Below are 12,242 nucleotides of genomic sequence, written 5' to 3' on the forward strand. Positions count from 1 at the left end.
CTGGAACCTGAGCTGAGTGATGGCGTTTTTATGTCAGGTACTTAATCAGAAATGATGCACTTTGTAGAGTGGCCAAAAGTCTTTAGTGCAACCTTGAAGACTGCCTAAGCTAGAATAAAAAATATTTAGACAGACCAGGAAAAACAACTGTTCATTGATGATGAACTTCAAGTAAACTGGGGGTGGGGGGCGGAGGAGGTTCTGTTATGAGCTCAAATGCTATAATAAGCATTGATTCTGAACAAATAAGAATGTATGCTACACATGAATGCATGCACATGCACATACACACAGACAGAGACAGAGAGAGAAAGAGACAGAGCATATGCTAACAATATACTTTTTGTTGATTTTTTTCTATGATGCCTTCATAACAGCTATGGGTTAATGAAAATATATGAGATTTGGTTACAATGAACTTTTTAAAAAGATCTGTGTTTAAGTGTTCCTTTGTAAAACTCACCTTTATTGAGTTATGATTCATTTAGTCATACATGCTGGGTATTTCAACCGAGGTGGGGGAAATGTAACCCAGAGATGGACTTTCTCTGCCTCACTAGGAGTAAAGTCATGTGACACTTAGCACAAGGTCCCCAAGGTCACCCAACTGTCACAATGAGAGAAGCTCCTTTTGGGGTGACAAATAGTATTCTCTTGTATGTTACATTTTCCTTATCTACCAGCAGCTGATGGACATTTAGATTGATTCCACGTCCCCATTGTGAACAGGTCTATAATGTAGAGGAGAGTGCAGATACTTCTTTGACATACTAACTTCCTTTTCTTTAACAAAATTCTCTCTTTTCTAGCAGTATGGTCTGTGAGGAGAGTTTCTCAGACTTTGATGTGCACATCACCAGACTGGGGAATCCTGGCAAGTGCAGTGGATCTGGAATGTACCTGAGACTCAGCATTCCTCATCAATTGCCAGGTGACAGTGATATGCCTGCTATGTAAGCCACACTTTAAGTCTTTCCAAACCCACTCTGCCTTCATCTCACTGTGTGCTCTTGCCTATCTGAGTCTTGAGAATCTAGATACTCCTTCTTATCCATTTGCCTACCACAGGTACTGACTTAAAGAAAATCTAACATAGGAATTCTTCAGTAGCCAATGATGAATTCAGTAGTTATTCTCATTTATTTATTTATTTATTTATTTATGGTCTTTTGAAACAGGGTCTTACTATGTAACCCTGGACATCCTGGAACTCACTATGTAGACCAGGCTGGCCTTGAAGTCATAGAGATTCCCTCCCACCCCCAACCTCTGCTGGGATTAAAGGCACGAGCCGCCACCACTCAGCAGTTACTCTTATTTTAAGACTTCTGAAGGGCTGGGGATGTAGCTTGGTATAGCTGCACATGCATAGCATGGGTGAGGTCCTGGGTTCCATCCCCAGCACCATCAACCATTTCTGTAAGTAGCAATTCTAACTCACATGGGGGATACATTTAGTGTTACTTGTATATATCATTCCACCAATTTTAAAAGGCCTCTACTGTTCCCTTTCTAGGTGAAGCCTTTTTGCAAGGAACCTTCAAAAAACCCCCAAACTATATGACACAGCCCCATTGAAGTTTGCCTGTAAAGCTATCATGGAAAGTAAATGAAATGTATTACCTAGTATCAGCAAAGATGTCGTGTAAAGGTGAAAACTTACGTTGAAGACTGTGACTTTAGGACAAAGCAGAAACTGTTTTGTCTTGTGATATAGCCTATGCTGAGCCCCAGTTCACTACGTGGTTGATGACGACCTTGAACTTCTGATCCTTTTGCTTCCACGACCCCAGTTGGTTGTATGCTCTGCTAGGGATCAAACCCAGGGCCTCATGTATGCTAGGCGAGCGCATTACCAACCAAAATTTATTTTTCAACTTTAGTAGAGGATACAAACTCTTTCAACTTGACCAGTTGGCATACAGGAAGTCTTTTCCCTGCTAAAATGTAGCTGCACCACAACCCAATAAACTCAAAAGCTGCAAGAGCCCTGTTTTGCTTCTAGTACCTCAGAGCGTGTGTTTTAACTGAGCATCAGATGTGTGGCTGTGAGTCAGGACAGCTGGTAGCAGCTCTTGTCTTTGGGCCATGCCAGTGAGCCTTGTTGGACTCATTTGTAAAGACCTTCCTGCCACTTCCTCTGTCAGGGCTCCTGTGTGTCACACCAACAGATGATGATGAGCAGCCTTCATCTGGACACACTTGCAGCCCTCCCTCCCTTTCACAGGTCGCTTGCCCCCTACCCCTGCTAGCACTGGACATTCTCTACTTGGGAGAACCCTTCTGGTGCCACATACTTTCTAAAATGATCAGACCGACACTGTTTCCCTAGAGGACCTGGCAACCCTACACTCCTTTATCTGTCCCACCTAGTGTGGACTTTTATTTTATGTTTGACTCCCTCATAAAAAGCGGCTCACTATGCTGTCTTGGGTACAATCATGGGCTAACCTCAGCTCATTCACGCCATTTCCTAGCTCAAGCCTACACTCTCCTCTCTCCAGTAAGGTACCATCAGTCTGGATTCTGTATTAAGTCTGCTCCATACACAGACATCTCTTCCTAGCTCACCCTTGTTATTTCTTGGGTATGAATATGAGATTTACCAGTTATTAATCTATTTATTTTTAAGGCATCTAGCCTGGTATTGCCGTTAGTTCACTATTTGCAAACTTGCTTTGTCGTTTTATTGATAGCACTTGGGTGGAGATCTCCCTGTTAATATATGCAAACTCACAGCTCCCAACAAGCTTTCCAGCCTTGTTAATGAGCGGATTAACAAGAGCGCTGCAATGTATTTAACCTGCAGCACTAGCTCTGTTTCAATAAGACTTCAACAGCCTATTAAATGGAGTGGGGGCTCAATTAACCCACACAAAGGCCACTCTACCCACCGTGGCAGGGAGGACCACATTTAGCATCTGCCTAAGCAGCTTGTTGGAAGCTGGGAATAAAGAGAGTGACATGTTCTTGCCTGGAGCTATGATATAACTGAAATGGTGATTCTGGTTCATCTGGACTGACTGAATAGGTGACAGCGTTGAGACCCATGAGCATCTCACCATATGACAGTTTCTAAAAGAAGAAAAAACAACTCTGTATATTCAATGGTCACTCTGCCCCTGTGCCTTATTCCAGGGGACTTCCCTCATTGTCCTTAGGTCAGCTCATAGGAGACATGGATTCTGGATTTGAGGATGGCGGGTGTTAGGGTGTGATAGATTGTGGTTGGGGATAAGGGATGGTGGTTGGCAACAAAGATATCCCAAGAAGTACATTATATTCTGTTCAAAGAGCAGCTCTTTCTGTAGGTGGGAGCTTGAACTGGGTTGTCATCTTTTGGAAGTATGCCTCCTCTTCCAGTTGGTCAAAGGCTGACCATTTCTTTCTAGAAATCAATGTACAGGAAGCTCATCCAACTGGATACATCTAACCTGTCCCTTGAATCTTGTCAGGTGGCTGTTCTGTGTGGCTAACAGAGTAAGGTACCTGTCAGGATATCCAAGAAGCCTCAGCAACTGCAGCATGCAAGTCAGAAAGCAAGTTGACTAAGTGAGTAGACAGCCATTCATTTGCTTAGGATGGCCTGAGTCTTTTGTGGTAATAACACCCATGTCTCCCTCAGTTTCCTACTTGTGATTCTTACCCCATTAATGTTTACCCCATTGCTAGCCTCCTTCCAATGCACTCTGTTACTCTCTGCTTCATCGTGATGCAAGTTTCACATGGGCCAGAGTTTTAGTTTTGCTTATAAATATATGTTAAGCACCTATAGCTATTTCTAGTCTCTTTAGGTATCAATAAATGCTTATGGAATATATGATAATGAAGAAGAAACATAGCTTGTGGACTGATTTTAGAACCATAACCAAATGATTCATTGAGTAAAATTCTTACAGCAGACCTTCCACCCTCAAAAAATTAGGGGAAAATCACTACCTGAAGTCACTAAAGTAGAGTGATTCCCATAGATCCCTTCTCCATCTTCCTGCATCATCATTGGTGAGGAAATGGAAAAGGGAGTTTTCAACACTGGAGTAGTCTTGTAGCATGGACTGCATGCCTACTAAACCTGAATCCTTTTACTTGTCTTCTTAGATGTGTTCAAAATTCTATTTTTATCCAGAAAATGTTGGAGACAGAAACTAATGAGGTCTTTTATGGAAGAGTTATACACTGGAGCTCATGGGAAGGCAGCATGAACAGGCAACACCCATTGCCTAATGGGAAGGCAGCCGGAGCATGGCACATCCATTGCCTGATGGGAAGGCAGCATGAACATGGCACATCCATTGCCTGATGGGAAGGCAGCATGAACATGGCACATCCATTGCCTGATGGGAAGGCAGCATGAACATGCCACATCCATTACCTGATGGGAAGGCAGCATGAACATGCCACATCCATTGCAGTCTTGCACAAACCATTGAGTTATGAATTGCAAGCACAATGGATTGAAAGCACAATGGCGGGCATGTTGCAGATATCACACCTATGCTGCTGGTTATGTGATTCACTCTAATATAACACTAACAAACATTTTATTGTGTGTGTTCATTGCTTACGCTTCTAGATCGAAGGCTACTATAATAGTGGCCAGCACTTTACCTCCTTGAATTCTGTCCTAAGAACACTAACAGCTCTATCTTTCTTCATTTGCATGTCCTAGTAGCCTCAGAGCTAGGATGAAGGCTAAAATTAGTTTCCTCTTTGGATTTCTTGGTGAGAAGGTTGGTACCTGTAGCCATTGCTGGTTTTGTATAAGCATGGAGATTCTTGATGTTTCCAGATAAGGAAAACCACTTTTGTGTGTTGTGCACACTAGAGAGCCAAGAACCATCCTTTGTCAGCTAACAAAAGAACCTTATCCAACATAGACCCTTACAGTGCTGCTGCCTCGGAGGCAAATGGATTTGGAAAAGATGCGTTCTCTAGTAATGATCCAGTTACACACAGGTCCTAACTGCCTGCTATCCACTTCACTCTTCCTTTTGTAGATGACAGGACAGAAATCACATGACTAGAGCTCCATTCTCAATCTGCTGGCTGGTCACCCAGACACCAAGCTCATGCTTTATTCTCATAGACTTTCCCATGTATCTCTTGGTTCATGAAGAAGCTTGTTTGATATTTTATGTTCCAGATTTTAGTTATATAAAGGACTGAGTTGGACCACTTAGTGTTTCAATGCTACAGCTTTTCCAGAACTAACACTTTCCTAGTTCATACTAGATTGGAATTGAAAAGATAACTTTTATTTGCTAGTATTTATAGTAAATCTGCCATACAACAAACTCTCATGGAATTCGACTTTTGAATGAAATCTCCCAAGTCTGTCTGAAGGATTGACATTATTCTAACTCCTTTTGGGTCAGGAGGAGATCTGAAAGCCTTCACCAGCAGCTGTCTAGGGGAATATCAATCACTTTTTATCAACAAGATTTTCCTTGAACATGAACACAGCCTTCCACTCTGTTACATAAATCCACTGCCACTAGTTTGTTTTGTGGAACTTCTGCAATGTTGTTCATCTCTTATTGAAAACACAAGTGTAGGATGAGGCTCAGTGAGTAGAATGCTTGCCTAACATGCACAGAGCCCTGGATTTAAGCCCCAGCACTCCATAAACTCTGCAAGTTGGTACTCGGCTGAGATCCCAGCACTTGGGAAGTGGAAGCCAGAGGATCAGCAGTTCCAGTCCTCAACTATGGGGTAAAGTTGAGGCTAGCCTGGGATACTGGAAACCCATTTTTTTAATAACTAAATGATCCTTAGTGTATTTTCTTATTATATAAACTGCAAAATGTCTGCAAGACACCATAGTGGTTAAGCAAAACAAAACAATACTCAGAAGGCTGAGGCAGGAAGATTGCTACAGGTTTGAGACCACCCTTAGCTACATAGTGAAACTTTATCTTGAAATAAAAGAAAAAAAAAAGGAAGATGAAATGAAACTCATTGGCATGGAGTTAGTACAAAAGAACTAAACCACCAAAAAGCAGGAATAAGGAAGCTCTAGTGACCATCTAGTTGTTTGGCAAATTGTCCAACATCATCTTTATTGGTTTTGGTTAGTGGTTGTGCAGGTCCTAGATTCAACTTGAAGAATAACTAAAAATGTGTGGATCTGCCATCTGGGTGTTGGTGGCACACACCTTTGATCCCAGCAGAAGCAGACAGATATCTGTGAGTTCCAGGCCAGCCTGGAGACATTATGAGAGAGAGAGAGAGAGAGAGAGAGAGAGAGAGAGAGAGAGAGAGAGAGAGAGAGAGAGAAGAGGTGCAGGTCTGTCACTAACCAAGATGTAACTAAATATGGAGTGCTGTCAAGAAATAAAGCCCTTGAGAATTATGTTCTATGACAATCTCATCGCCACGCACCCAGAGCAAGCCTGCAGATTTAAGACAGTAAAGTGCAATCGCCGTCTTCATAGACGTTTGCAGGTGGCCACAAGAGTTACTCAGACAACTTCAGTTAAATGAAATCAACATGAAGATAAAGAAATAAGATTGCCCAATCCCAATAAATACATCTACAACTCAAACCTCTACACCTAAGGCTCGGGGAACATTTCAGAAGAGGGGTCACAAAGATTATTAGAACTAATAAAACATGGAGTTTGCTGAGAGACTGTGTCTTCTAAGAATGTCAGAAGCTCTCTCTAACATGACTGCCTACACATGAACTGAACAAGGACACCAGCAACAGACATGCTAATGTGGATGGGGAAACACCACAAGACTTACACGAAGAACTACAGGCAGCTAAGGAACACAGAGTGAAGGAAAAGGCTTCCCAGGGAAGAGCACACCAACCGATTATCCAGAGCAAGTAGGCAGTCCTGAAAACATGTGCATGAGTAACATAAGACACAGCGAGCAGGTTATATTTATGTATTTAGGAGGGAGAGAGAGAGAGAGAGAGAGAGAGAGAGAGAGAGAGAGAGAGAGAGAGAGTAACAATGATCAGTGAAAAAGGAAACCATGAATTTGAAAGAGAACAAGCAAGGGTATATGGGAAGACTTGGAGGGATGAAATAGAAGGCAGAAATGGTATGATTATAATCTCAAAAATTAAAATAAATCATTTTAAAACATATTATTTTTAAAAAATAAGATCAGTTAGCAGCTCCGTGAGAGCATGGGCTACCCGGGCCCGAAGCGGATAGTTCCTCCGATGGGTTCTGGGGCGCAGGCTCCTCCTGTGCTCTAGCTGTCTTTCGTTTTCTGTGTTGTTCTCACCTGTGTTGTGTTTTATGTCTGGCTCTCCCTGCAGTGATAGTGACCCTCACAGGAAATGTGGATTCCAACTCAGTGCCATCTCAGTTCCTCTGCAAGACAGTGATGGAAACCCTCACACTATTAATGTTCTGACCACACAGAACCAAAGACAAGGTGATGAGCCCAGGGCCTAGCATGGAGTACCCCCTATAAACTTACCAAGGTAACCCTGCCCTTGCTTCTGTTGGCATCTGCTCCTGGGAACCCCGGTAGGGCATTTTTGTCAGTTACTGTTGTGTTAAGTGTGACAGGCCTGTGACTCACTGGGGCTCACCTACAGCTGTTACTCATTCTCTTCTCTCTCCTCTCCTCCTCCTGCAGTGTCCATCTAACCCTTCACAGAGGATCTTCATTTCTAAATCCTCCTCCTTTCAGGAAAGAACACAATCCACAGGAAATCCAGTGGAAAAGTAGCCAAAGATTAGGTTGAAGAGGGCCCCAGGGGACTCAGACATTCAAGAGCGTCACTGACCAGGTTCAGAGCGGCCTGCATGGTAAAGAAGAACCAATTGTCTACATTTAAGAGCAAGTGAGACAATTCTGTATTTACCTAGGTGCTTCAAAGAGAAGCATGGCATCTGGAAGTAGTGTAAGATAAAAGAAACTATGACAGGAGAGATTGAAGCATGGAGAGTGGTTAATATCCTGCTGTTTTAACAACAGAAGATCATTCTAGAATCAGACTACTCTGTAGATACGAAAGACGTGTTGAAGCCCAGAATGTCATTGAGCACATTTGTGAAGCTGTTTTTACTTCCCCAGAGAGAAATAACTAGTCTAAATAAAGCAATAAAACCTTAGGCTTCGGGGTTGTGGGAGGTTTGAGAAAGCAGATTATATGCTCAACTCTAAGGAAGGTTCTTCTAGCTTGGTTTATGGTCCTGTGATAACATCATGACCAGAAGCAGCTGAAGAGAGGACAGGGTTTATTCCATCGTACAGATCACAGTCTGTCATCAAGGAAAGCTGGGCAGGAACTCAAGCACAGACCTGGAGGCAGGAGCTGAAGCAGAGGCCGTGGAGGGCTTACTGGCTTGCTCTCACACTCATGTACAGCCTGCTTCTACAGCTCAGGCCCACCTGCCTAGGGATGGCACCACCCACAGTGGGCTGGGCCCTCCTCATCAATTATCAATCGAGAAAATGGCCCCACAGGACAATCTGATGGAGACAAACTCCTCAGCTAAAAGTGCCACCTCCCAGGTTTGTGAATTTGACAACGGAGATCAGCCACCACCCGGTTTTTCCATTTGTTTCCTTTATGTGCTCAAATGCATCTTTCTTCTTTCGTATATAACATCCTTTTGGTTTTGGTTTTTGGGTTTGTTTTTTGTTTGTTTGTTCGTTTGTTTGTTTGTTTGTTTGTGTTTGTTTTTGCTTTTTGAGACACGGTTTCTCTGTGTAGCTTTGGAGCCTGTTCTGGAGCTCACTCTGTAGACCAGGCTGGCCTCGAACTCTGTAGACCTGGCTCTGCCTCCCGAGTGCTGGGATTAAAGGTATGCACCATCACACCCGGCTTCTTTAGTTTTTGTTTTGTTTTTTTTAAGAGAAAAATATTTTTGCTGAATTAGTACATTTACTGAAACCCATGAGTGTTCAGCATGTGGACTCCCTTTTCACAAGGAACAAGCTTGTACAGTCACTGTCCTGAGAGGAGATAGAATTTACCAGAAAGATCCTCCTAGAATATTCCTGCTCACTCCTCCTGCCTTGCCCAGGATAATGAATAACAGTCCTCTCCTCCTGGCAGGTTAGACCACTTTCCCTACTTCTGTGGGTCATTCAGATGGAACCATAATGTGTGTGGGTGTGGGTGTGTGTGTGTGTGTGTGTGTGTGTGTGTGTGTGTGGTGTGTGTGTGTGTGTGTAGTGGGGGGACCTCAGGTATCCTTTTCCACACTCTGCCCACCCTGTTTTTTGTTTTCTGTTTTTTGTTTTTTGTTTTTTTTTGGTTTTTCGAGACAGGGTTTCTCTGTGTAGCTTTGCGCCTTTTCCTGGAACTCACTTGGTAGCCCAGGCTGGCCTCGAACTCACAGAGATCCGCCTGGCTCTGCCTCCTGAGTGCTGGGATTAAAAGCGTGCACCACCAACGCCTGGCCCCACCCTGTTTTTTGACACAGGGCATCTCACTTGACCTGGAATTCATCAGTAGCCTAGACTGGCTGGCAGGGAAAGACCAAAGGATCCAACCATTTCCGCCACGCCGGTGCTGGGACGCCGGGCACACACTGTCAGGCCAGGGGTTTTTACATGCTTTCAGGGGATCAAACTCAGGTCCTCATGTGCGCATGGCGAGCACTTTTCCGACTGAGCCATCTCCCTAGCCCTTCCCTTGTGATTTTTAGTTAAGAAATGAGTTTGTTTTTCAAGAAGAGAAAGAGATCAATGAATGCAGAAAGGACAAGGTTAAGCTGATCCTGTGACACCATAGTTACCTAAATGTGGTGTTTTTATTTAATTAGACAGTATTAACACATTCTTCCCTCATTTTTTTAAACTTTGGTATTTTATTATTCTTTTTCACTAAATGACTAGATAGTAAAGTTAAACAAAAGAAAGATTGTAGTCTTTGTGTCTATTTGGCGTTAGTACTCACTTCTTTTCATGACCATCACTAGAAATCATTTTGGTGGCTAGGGAGGTACTCAGACATGCTGTGTGTCAGGTCGGTGGGGAGCCATCGGAGGAAGCACAGGAGCTCAGGGAAACCATTGCTTGTGGAACTACAGAGATGGTTACTCACTAACACTGGCGGGAGATGACTGGTTTGCATCTTTCTCCAAATGGGAGTGAAATGAGACTTGTTAGTGAGCCTTAGATTTTGGGAGAAAGATGAAAGCATCGTGCTCACATGTGTTTTGATAGGTCCATTGCAGCCTGTTCAGCTGGGGACAGAGCTGACCATCTGCTAAGAAGTCCTTTGTGCTGAGGTCTATCATTATTCCAAATTGTTGGAAGGCAGTCTTGCAGGAGGTGAGGTTTTGAATTCCTGATGGTGTGTGAATTTTTATCCCCAAGGTTTCTTCTCTCAAGGATGAATTGATTTGCCGGCCAGAAATGAGGCTGAATTCCTACATCGGGTTAAAGGCTGCTGACACAAGGGTGTTTGGTAAGCAGCCTGCCCCAAGGGCTTCATGTGCATACTCACAAAGCCACCTCCCTCCCCTCCCTCCCCAGCCCCAGCTTGGCAGTGACCAGCCAGTCCCTAATGCAAGCTGTTTGGGAACAAAGCGGAAATCAATCTAGCTTTCACCTAAAAGTAAGTTGAGCCAAAAGAAAGGCTCCTCATCATCATTAAAGTCTACTTCTACCCCAGCAAGCAGGCAACCATCTCTAGGTTCATTCTGCAGACTTCTACCCCAGGGACTTGAAAGAGCTTCACTTTTCGCATTAACCTTCCCATTTGCCCTAATCAGGCACCTCTTCTTCAGATTCCCTAAGACACGTAGCTTTGCTAAGACTGCCAAAATAAAGGACCCAACTAGGATAGACAGATAACTGTTGTCTATCCGTCCCTCAGGCCAAGGAATCCAAGCCCCCGGTGTCAGTGAGGTTGGTGTCTTCTGAGGGGTTCTTGACTTGCAGGTAAGACATCTTCTCCCCATGTTGTCAAGAGCTTCTTGTGTACATCACCACCCTAATGTCTTCTTACAAGAACATCAGTCATATTGGATTCAGGCCCAACTGTAAACTTCACTTGACCCCAGCCACCTCTTGAAGCCCCAGATACAGTCACGAAGGCCTCAAAATATAGTCCCATTCAGCAGTACTGGGGTCAGGATTTCAACACACAAATGAGGAAAGGAGGAATGAGCACACACTGTAGCCCAGTGCCTGATCTTCTAGATGTTTACACCTGTCAGTGACATTTCTGGTCCCAAATAATACATCAGTCATCTTTTGCTTTGCCTTGGAAATTTTTCAGGATTAAAATACAGCATCTAGCCAAAGCTAGACTTCCACATGGCCTGGCTGCAAGGCCAGTGAGCGGGAAAGACAAAGGGACCCTGACAGCACAGGCTTCCTTCAGAAAAGACCTGTGTGTAAGGAACCAGAGTCCTGCTCCACGGTAGGCTGAGGGAGGCAGAGGACAGAAGAGAAGAGGGAGGGGCTACAGTTTTTCTTCTTTTGCCCAGCGGTTGCTCGGTTGCTCATGGCTAGGCCTGGCTGGGCAAACAAGGCTAGCAGTGAGCTAATGAGTGGCAGGAGATGGCCACTCCCACGACCACCTTTTCTCGGACCAATAGGACAAGAGGGCAAGAATTTAGACGTTACTTCCATTCTGGAAAGCAAGTTACTTCAGTTTTGGGAACTGCCATTGTTTAACCAAATTGGAGGAGCTTCAGAAAACACATGACATTAACATAGGTGTGTCTGCTCTCGATGTCAGAAACAGGTATTTTTCCTGGTCATGTATTTCAACCTGAGTCCTCTAACCCAGGGCTTTGAAAGGTGTGTGCCTGAATCAGCAACTGGCTAGTCTAATAATTCTGGGGGAAAGATTTGAAGGTACAATTATGGTTATGGTTAAAATTATTTTAAAATAATATCTAAGTTCTTCTAAGGAACAAGTGAGTAAAGTGTGGTAACATTCAGTAAAGCCAGCTAAGCATTAAGAGGATAGAGTTGTTCAACACTCTCAATGTAAGTGGAAATGGGCATTATTTTAATCATTGTTTTGATAACTGAAAATTCAATAGTCCTCAGGACAGAAATTATTAAGACTTGGGGGGCCAGGTGGTGGTGGCACACGCCTTTAATCTCAGCACTCGGAAGGCAGAGGCAGGAAGATCTCTGTGAGTTCAAGGCCAGCCTGGGCTATAGAGTGAGTTCCAGGAAAGGCACCAAAGCTATACAGAGAAACCCTGTCTCAAAAAAACAAAACAAAAACAAAAACAAAAAAACAAACAACAAAAAAAAAAAGACTTGGGGGAAAAGTAGAATCAATGTGGACTGTTTCT

The 12,242-nt window shown here is 43.6% G+C and overlaps 1 long non-coding RNA gene across 1 annotated transcript; it reads left to right on the plus strand.

Annotated features, from left to right (window-relative positions):
- Positions 1–814: 814 nt before the first annotated feature.
- On the plus strand, positions 815–4,542 carry LOC131914533 (uncharacterized). The gene is made up of 3 exons (XR_009380156.1): positions 815–931; positions 3,456–3,552; positions 4,127–4,542. It is a non-coding gene; the product is annotated as an uncharacterized LOC131914533 (long non-coding RNA).
- The last annotated feature ends 7,700 nt before the right edge of the window (positions 4,543–12,242 follow it).

The sequence above is a fragment of the Peromyscus eremicus genome, chromosome 7, assembly GCF_949786415.1.
Source record: "Peromyscus eremicus chromosome 7, PerEre_H2_v1, whole genome shotgun sequence".
NCBI lineage: Eukaryota > Metazoa > Chordata > Mammalia > Rodentia > Cricetidae > Peromyscus > Peromyscus eremicus.